Here is a 10000-nt window from a genome sequence, read left to right as displayed (position 1 = left end):
GAGAGAGAGAGAGAGAGAGAGAGAGAGAGAGAATGAGAGAGAGAGAAAGAGAGAGAGAGAGAGAGAGAGAGAGAGAGAGAGAGAGAGAGAGAGAGAGAGAGAGAGAGAGAGAGAGAGAGAGAGATGGATAGATAGAGAAAGATAGAGAGAGAGAGAGAGAGAGAGAGAGAGAGAGAGAGAGAGAGAGAGAGAGAGAGAGAGAGAGAGAGAGAGAGAGAGAGAGAGAGAGAGAGAGAGAGAGAGAGAGAGAGAGAGAGAGAGAGAGAGAGAGAGAGTGGGGGGGAGATAGATAGAGAGAGAGAGAGAGAGAGAGAGAGAGAAAGAGAGAGAGAGAGCGCGCATTCACGTGCCTTACATGAATTAATCAGCAAGGGTAGATTTACGAGGCTGGTTTTGGAAATCGATCCGATGAGAACGCATTTTTTCTTTCTTTTTTTAACACACGCGAGTGAGGTATGCTGAATGATGACTGTGTGAATGTGGCTTGAAAATACACATCATCCATAAAAGCTGTTAATTTCCATTCGGGCCAAAAGGAAATTAATGAGAGGGGGGGGGAGGGTGTAATGGCGAGGACTTGAGGTATGGAGGGAGAGGATGGGGGGGGGGGGGGGATGGTGATAGAAGATAGGTGGTGTGAGGGGGAGGGGGTGTGGGGAGGGGGTGTGGGGAGGGGGTGCGGGGAGGGGTGTGGGGAGGGGAGGAGGGGAATGCAAGCAACACGAACGGCGGGGAACGTGAGTCAGGGAGGTTTGTTTTGTCGTTGGAGGAAGAGACGAGTTGAATATGCTTGTAGAGTTTTATTTTCATTTCTCGATTTATTTATCTATCGAAAACTTAATCATAGTCAGATATTTATTTAACTCTTATTAGCTTTTTTCTGTTTTATTATTTATTTATTATTACTAATTTTTTTGAAGGATTGGTTTATTTCACACTACTACTAGATACTGTCAAAACTAAAAAAAAAAAAAAAAATTGTTTAATCGATTGACTGTAATGCTAATGGAAGTAAGAATGATGATAATTATAAGACAAATTGGGATTATAAAATGTTTAATTAAAATATATCATTATTATTACACTATTATTACCAAAGATAACAATAACACTTTGACTCAGCAACGCTATCAATATTCAACAGGAAAGACAGTGATGCTTAATAACTAATAACACTATTACAACAAACTCTACCATCACTACCTTTAAGAAGATCTATACACAATACTGAGTGGCTCTAATCATGCCAATCGCGAAGACACCAAAGCCTCGCGCCGCCCAGAGAGCCAGCGGAGGCGAGACACAGCATCCAGCCCTAGCATCCGGAGAGGTGCCTTCATGAAGACCCCCCCCCCCCTCCCCCGCCACTTCCTAAGGCCGTCTCCGCCGCGGACACAAGGGGGCGCCGACCCCGGGTCCCCGGACAATCTTCTTGAGTGGATCCCGGGCTTTGAGGCGTCCGTCTGACCGTCATACGCACGCACACACGCACGTACACACACGCGCGCGCGCGGACACACACACACACACACACACACACACACACACACACACACACACATGTGCACGCACATTCACACATACACACACATCTACGCATGGCCATACACACACACACGTACATGCACGCACACACACGCATCAGCAAATACTCTTTGCTTTGCTTGGCTTTGCTTTACGTGTGAAGTAAGGATGCTTCATCTATATCGTTATGTGGGGGCTTTAAAGTTAGTTTCCTTGTTTATTATTATTTTAAGCCTTTAATGATATTTCTTTCAAAATTTTTCTATGATGAAGATTTTTTTAAAATGGAAATAACTTTACTTTAAGTTAGAGAAGAGAGAGTGGGCGGTACTCCCGGAGAAAGAAAACGGGAATGAATGGAAGAAACCACATGAAACGAGTAAAACATTAAGACGACTTTGCAAGAAAACGGGTAAACAATATTAAATTAATGAGATTGATAAAGAAAACAAATGACGCAGTTTCATTACCTTAATGAAGGAACGGAAATCTTACATAAGCAGAAAGAAAAGGTAAGAAAAACGTCAAAAAAACAACAACAAAGAAACCGAGAAACCTCCCTATCCATCTACCAAATGAATTAAAAAAAAAAAAAAGAATTCTAAACTCACCAGGAACCATTATCTCCACCGGAATCACCAGGGAGATGTCGTGCAAGGAAGCTGTTAAAACGTAAAGGTTGAGTGAAGGGCAGAGACCTTTGATGGACGCAGCGCACAGATCCTAAGGCGAAGGAGAGAGGGAGGGAGGGAAGGAGGGAGGGAAGGAGAGAAAGGGGGAGGGAGGGAGGAGGGTTAAGCTGTACATTGCTGGTTGGGAGCTCTGGTGCCTTTCCGTGATATTGCGATATTATGGTTGATGTGTATTGTTTCACTGCTATTAATGTCACCGTAGATGGAGTCTTTAGTAATTGTGTTTAGTAAAAGTATCAAGAGTAGTATAATCGCTTGTTTGTGTTATTCATCCTCACTATTGCTATCATCATTAGTGCATAAACTAATATAGGACAATGTGGATAGTAGCTCTAATAGTAGTAATAGTACTGGCAGCAGTAATAACAGTATTCCTAACGCGTGCAGTAGCAATATAATTACCGTTCTTATGTATCTATTACTGCGAATACTACTCGATTCAATAGCCAAACAATACAATATTTTTAGTAGTTAGTACTTCAATATTTCCTTGCCAATAATCTACCCATGTGTTTTGCCCAACAATTATAACTCGAAACGTCTAGACTATGAGGGTTTTGTTGCAGCCATTAGCAGATACAGCTGAATCATCAGTCTAAGTCAAGATAAGAAGAAACATTAAGTGATTTAAATGTCACAGTACCGCGTTGTACAAGAAGCTAAGCTGGGAAAGGGAATGAATTAAGGCAATCGATTAGTACTAAGGATTTACGGTACTATAAATCAATGTTGTATTAGCAAGTGTTGACACGAAAATGTCTTTGCTGTATGAAACAAAAAAATGTAATGTAAAGAGAAATTGATAATGATATGTTAATAATATTGTGACATGTTTCCAATAAAAGTGATTAGAGAAGTAATGATTAAAAACATTTTACAGAAGTAAGTGGTACCTAAAAAGTCACTCTTTCTCTCTCTCTCTCTCTCTCTCTCTCTCTCTCTCTCTCTCTCTCTCTCTCTCTCTCTCTCTCTCTCTCTCTCTCTCTCTCTTACGTCCTCTTCCCTTTTTGTCTCTTACCTTCTCTTTTTTCTGCATTTGATCTTAATATTCACATTTTCCTATTACTATTACCTCTCTCTCTCTCTCTCTCTCTCTCTCTCTCTCTCTCTCTCTCTCTCTCTCTCTCTCTCTCTCTCTCTCTCTCTCTTTCTTTGTAAAGGTAAAATAAGAATATAGATCATACATCATACAAATATTACTTACTTTGATATGCTTTTGCCACTGTGTTTACATAACACAGCCCTTTGTTTATGGCAGTTTTACATAGTAAATCTAGGATATAGTACGAGTACATCTTCCAGTCTATCAGATGAATTTAAATATTCACATAGTTCTTTATACCTCATGTTAGGTGGTCTGAATGGCTGTATCACATGACATTCTGAGATATAGTGCTCAAGCGTTCGCTTGCTTTCTTCGTTACACAGTCTACATTTAGATTCATTGCCAGTAAATTCTGTAAATTAAACGTATTCTGACAATAACCACGTCACCTTTTCTGATTTGACTTCGGTGCCACCCATAGGAAGGCTTGCTATCTCTATACTGATCGTGGTGCCTTATGGTACAGCTTTCAGGCCTTTGAGTGTTCGTCAGATCTACTAGTTGTTCCTTATGAGAACTTTTCCCATATATGTGCAACCCTAGCAAGAGGCATCCCAAGATCTATGTTCACAGAATCTTTGCTGCAGGCTTCCTTCGCCAAGATGGTATCCATACAAAGTGAATGTTGAAATTGTGCTCTAGTGCATAAGTTATGTTACGCTTATTGCAACTCACAATTGTCTCATTGCCACCTGCTTTGAAGGAATTTGGTGTCCGAAGAGCACTTTAAGAGTCACAGAACACTACTCCAGAGCCCCGAGACATTAAGAATTCCGTTGCAAGGAGTATACCTGCCAACTCCGCTTGTATAGTGCTGGCCCAATTTTGCTCTCTCATATGAACTTGATGCTATAGTAAGCCATTTTTGTTTACAGCGCACGCACAACCAGCTTTGTATCCAAGCTGTACGGATCCGTCAGCGTAACACTCGTATACATCATCGCTCAAAGATTCTGTGTTTCTTTACCGTTGCTAACACAATTTGTTTTAACACGCAGTTATGTAGTCTGTTTTTTTTTTTGTGGTAGACATGTAAGGTGTTCTAAGTTTTTCCTTTGAAACAGGGCATCTCACCCCTTAGAGTCCACACAGCAATTTTCTTTTCTTTTTTTTTTAGTGCCGTCTAGCACACAACCTAAGTATGAATTGTATTCTACACAAAAATGAAACCATTCGTATTCACGCTTAACGAGTAATATGTCTATTAGTACTCGCAATATGTGTATGTCTATGTGTCTGATTTGTACGTATGTGTACCTGAACATATATAAATAAACATAAAATCAGACAGATAAATAGACACATATCCTAATAAATCAAAAGCAGCGGCTACAGCAACCATTTGTCAGATTAGAAATTGGCGTTGCCGCGCTCTCCCGGCGTCGGGCCTTCCTCCTCGCAGTCTCCGCTTCCGCTCTCTTGTCAAGCCTAACGCGAGGGAGGATATTGTGGAGGGAGAGACAAATGAACGGCGGCGGAGGGAGAGGTGATTTAATTTTTAGTAGTAGGAAGCCTGTGGAAAGGGATATGTGTGCGTGTGTGTGTTTGTGTTTGTCTGTGTGTGTTTGCCTGTGTGTGTGTGTGTGTTTGTGTGTTCCTGTGTATGTTTGATGCTAAAGAGCTAGGTAGATACTATGAACAAAAAGAGGATAACCATAAACCCAAATCAAAAAGTTAATTAAAAAAAAGAGTAACCAGGAAAGAAAAAAAAAAAAGTATGGTACTGTTTATGAAAAATGTGACAAAGTCGGAAAATTGAATATATACAGATGCAAAAGATCGTGCTTTCACAGGAAAAGTGTGCGCCGCACCACACGCCTCGTCATATCAGATTAACTCACAATCAAAATCTTAGTCTCTCATTACTGACATTAAATCACAAAGATGAGTCCTTAATTAGAGCAACGGGGAGCAAGATAATTGAATAAAAAAGTGAAAAGACAAGAACATTTTTCACTCGCCATCCATCACGGCAAAATACATTTAGTTGACACCATATAATTATCTTTCAGTGAACCTCACGCATACTGGTATTTGTACAAGTCTATCAAGGTGAGCGAAAGTAATGGGAAAAGTAAGGTCCTGTCCCCTTGTCTTTCTGTATCACTATTTGCCCTTCGTACACGGCCTTTTTCTCTTGTTTCTTTTCGATAAATTGTTCTAATAAAAGGAAGATATCAATAAGAAAAAAAATCCTTTTGTTACGGATAATCATCGCCTTTCTTGTGTTAAAGATGTGATCTATTGTGACATACCGTAATGTTTTTTGTAATCTGATACAGTTGCACAAAGATCAAAGGAAAATAAAGACACAAGATTATAATACGAAGGTGAGAAAGATAAACTGAAGGTTGAACTCGGAGAAAAAAATAAATGAACGAAAAAGAAACAATATTTAAAGTGCTTCCATTTTCTCCTTCCTCGCTCGAGAAATGACCGATTGATTAATGACGTCACGACAGGATGTTAGAATATGATGGATCTCCTTCATGAAGTGGGAAGTGAGGAACAACGGGATGGGGGAAATTAAAAAGAAAGAAAGAAAGAAAAAACGAAAGAGGAGGAAAAAAGAAAATGAAAAAGGAGATGGAAGTGATCAAAAAGAATTAGGGGGAAAATGAAACCTTATGTGAAACACGTCAAGTTAGGGATAAAAAATGAAAGACCGGAGACAAGGAAAATATGAAGTATAAGGGAAGAAAAAGGGTGAACTTACAAGAATGAATAAGATCATCAGTGCCACATACAAAAGCAAAGACCACCTGATGCTGGGAATCGAAATCCCTTTAAAAAAAAAAAGAAGAAAAAAGAAAGAAAAGCGAGAGAGGGAGAGAGAAAAACGATTTTTTACGCTATAGTTCTCTTGTCCCTTCCTAAGCCTTCCCCGTCCCCTTTCATCTATCTCAAAGACATCTTACTTCGCTTTATCCATCCGATACAAGAAAGGGGGAGAGAGAGGAAGAAAAGAAGGAGAGTTGCGAGTATATAGACTGACGGACAGACAGGTGAACAGAGACCGACAGATAAACAGAGATACATAGACAGACAGGCAGATGGAGAGAGAGAGAGAGAGAAAGAGGGGGAGAGAGGGGGAGACCGACAGAGAGTAAGAGAGAGAGAGAAAGAGGGAGAGAGGGAGAGATATATAGATAGATAGAGAGAAAGAGAGAGAGAGAGAGAGAGAGAGAGAGAGAGAGAGAGAGAGAGAGAGAGAGAGAGAGAGAGAGAGACCGAGGAAAGCAAAAGGTCTCCGCCATGTTCACCCTGAAGCGCTTTCGTCACGTACAAAGAGCGATATATCTGGCTTCATATACAAAGGGCACCCCTCACTTTCGGACAAAGGAATGACATTACGACCCGACGGACTTTCTGTCGTTATCCTCACGTTTCAAGATATTCCTCGACGATTTCTGGGTGCCTTAGTATGCATGATCTCTCTCGACCTCTATCTCGAATCAAGATCTCGTTTTCTCTCGTTCTCTCTTTCTCTCAATCTCGTTCTCTCCCTTTCTCTCTTTCTCTCGGTTTCCTTCTCTCCTTCTCTCTCTCTCTGTCTGTCTGTCTGTCTGTCTGTCTCTCTCTCTCTCTCTCTCTCTCTCTCTCTCTCTCTCTCTCTCTCTCTCTCTCTCTCTCTCTCTCTCTCTCTCTCTCTCTCTCTCTCTCTCTCTCTCTCTCTCTCTCTCTCTCTCTCTCTCTCTCTCTCTCTCTCCCTCTTTCTCTTTCAAAGATATTGTAGTAGTGCGCTATACGGTGTCACGCATTTGTCCCTTGATAATGTAACTACAGTTTTATATACAGGAAGTGATAGTATGCTATAGGTAGGATTTTGAATTTTGATTTTGTTGCTGTTATAAAGTGATGGGTTTATTTTCATTCATGTTGGATTAACTAATAGCATTATCGTTGATATCATTATCCTTGATATTATAACAGTACATCATTTTGCAGAGATAAAAAGTGAGTGTAGGAAAGAGACAGAGAGAGGAGGGAATAATCAACCAGCGAGAGGAAGGAAGTAGGTAAGAGATGCAGACGATAGATGAGAGAGAGTGTTATAGATAGATATGTTAATAACCAGATAGATAGTTAGATAGATAGACATATAGACAGATAGAAGAGAAAGAGAGAGAGAGAGAGAGAGAGAGAGAGAGAGAGAGAGAGAGAGAGAGACCCACACATGCACACATACACACACAAAGGGGGTCGCAACATGAAAATTGCAGGACAACATCCGGTGTTGGTGTAGCATGACTAATTAAGACAAATGAGAATTTGCGAAGCTACATTGTGTTTTATCATCGTAAATATAATGAAAATTAGTATTCCAAAATGTAATGAAAAAAGAAAAACAAACAGACGAAAAATTATGAAGAGAACAGAACTAATAAAAATAAAACAAAATAAAAAAGCAAATAAAAGTAAGAGAGAGACAGAGAGAGACAGAGAGACAGATATAAAGATAGATAGATAAAGAGAGAGAGAGAGAGAGAGAGAGAGAACGCTATATATAGAGAGAGAGAGAATGAGAGAGACATACAGACAGACAGACAGAGACAGAGACAGAGAGAGAGACACGGAAAATCAAACCTTTCAACACGCAAACATTCCCACACAACACGAGTAAATTCACCGAGAGAATGTCAAAGTAAGTGACACTGGCGAGTTCAACCTGGGATCGACGTGGCGGGGCTCAAACCCACCCCTGGGATCGATAAGGTTTCACTCACCCTTACATTTCCTTGCACTCTCCCCCCTACAATTATTCAAACTGGGTGTGGGTGTGGGGGCGTGAGGCTTGTGAGTGTGGGTGTGAGGGCGTGAGGGTGTGGGTGTGGGTGTGGGGGCGTGAGGGTGTGAGTGTGGATATGGGGGCGTAAGGGCGTGAGTGTGGGTGTGGGGGCGTGAGGGTGTGGGCGTGAGAGTGTGGACGTGAGAGTGTGGCTGTTTATGGGTGTGTAGAGAGAGGAGGAGGGGGGGGGGGACGTTTGCGTTTGTCTCTATACTTAAAGGATTGATATATGTGCAATTGTGTATGCGTGAGTTCGTATGTATTCATCCATCTGTCAATCTAAGAACAGATAGAGAGATGGACAGACAGACAGGTACATAGGCAGACAGACAGTGAGATGGATAGATGGATAGATTGGTAGATAGACAAATAGATGGATACACGGATAGATAGACAGATGGAGAGAGATAGATAGAGAGAGAGAGAGAGAGAGAGAGAGAGAGAGAGAGAGAGAGAGAGAGAGAGAGAGAGAGAGAGAGAGAGAGAGGGAGGGGGGGAGTGGTCGTGCGTGTATGTATGCGTGCGACTGTGTGCCTTTACTCAAGATATATAACGAGCGTCGGTAGTAATTGGTAAATAAATAAGAGAACAAATAAAATAAACAAACAAGCAGACAATGGCTTGACAGCTCTCCACAACAAATAACCTCCCTGCATACAAAGAGAAAGAGAGAGAGAGAGAGAGGAGAGAGAGATAGAGGGAGAGAGAGAGAGAGAGAGAGAGAGAGAGAGAGAGAGAGAGAGAGAGAGAGAAAGAGAGAGAGAGAGAGAGAGAGAGAGAGAGAGAGAAAGAGAGAGAGAGAGAGAGACTGAGACAGAGTAGTAGACAGGTGAAAACAAAACTTAAAAAAAAAAAAAAAAAAACATTGAAGAAAATTAAGGCTAAGGAAATGGAAACAAATTATAAAATCCTCCAAAACAAACAAAAAATAATACAACAACAAAGAGGGTGAAAGGGAAAACAAAAAAGCAGTATTGCAAAAATACGTCCAGCCCATCAGAAAACCGCCGTGTATTCAATAACTTGGCCATAAAGATACGGGGCCACCGACAGTACCACGTATTAGTGACGCTGAAGTAGGTGACAGCGACAGGACCTCGTATTAAGGACGATGAAGGGGAGAAAGGGAGGGGGGGGAGGGGAGGAGTGATGGGGGAAGGGAAAGGAGGAGGAAGTTTAGACAGCTACGGGAATTCTCATTAAGGAAGGAAGGAAGGGAGGTAACGAGGTTTTAGACAGCGACAGGACCTTGTAGTAACGACGAGAAAGGAAGGGTAGGGAGGAAAGGCGAAGGGGTTTAGACAGCGACAGGCTTCGCACTAGGGAAGGGAAAGGAGGGAAGGGAGGGAAAGGAGGGAAAAAAGGGGGGGGGGAGGATCCAGACAGCGACAGCAACTGCGTTCTTCGTCAGCCTGTTGGTTCTCGTCGGTTGTTTTCACTTTATGGTATTTGCTTAGAATTTATTTGGCTGCGACACGTCATCAGTGAGAGTGATGTGTGTGTGTGTGTGTGTGTGTGTGTGTGTAAGGACTGGATAGATTTTTTTTCCTTTTTACTTCATTCTCGCCTTCTCTCTTTAATCATTCCCTTGTACTGGATCTCTCTCTTTCCTCTCCTCTCTCTCTCTCTCTCTCTCTCCTCTCTCTCTCTCTCTCTCCCCGCCCTCGCTCGTCTTTTTCCCCCCTCTCTCCTCTTCTCTCTTTCCTCTCCCCCTCTCCTCTCGCCTTACTTTTTCTCATTGTCTACTATCTGTCTTATTTAACTCCCCTCCCTCCCTCTCCCGTTACACAACACACACACAACACACCACACCACACACCACACACACACAACACACACACACAAACACCACACACACAACACACAACCACACACACACACAACCACACA

Source organism: Penaeus chinensis, chromosome 6 (genome assembly GCF_019202785.1).
Source record: "Penaeus chinensis breed Huanghai No. 1 chromosome 6, ASM1920278v2, whole genome shotgun sequence".
Taxonomy (NCBI): Eukaryota; Metazoa; Arthropoda; class Malacostraca; order Decapoda; family Penaeidae; genus Penaeus; species Penaeus chinensis.
The sequence above is the reverse complement of the archived record's forward strand: the minus strand, read 5'-3'. Positions refer to the sequence as shown.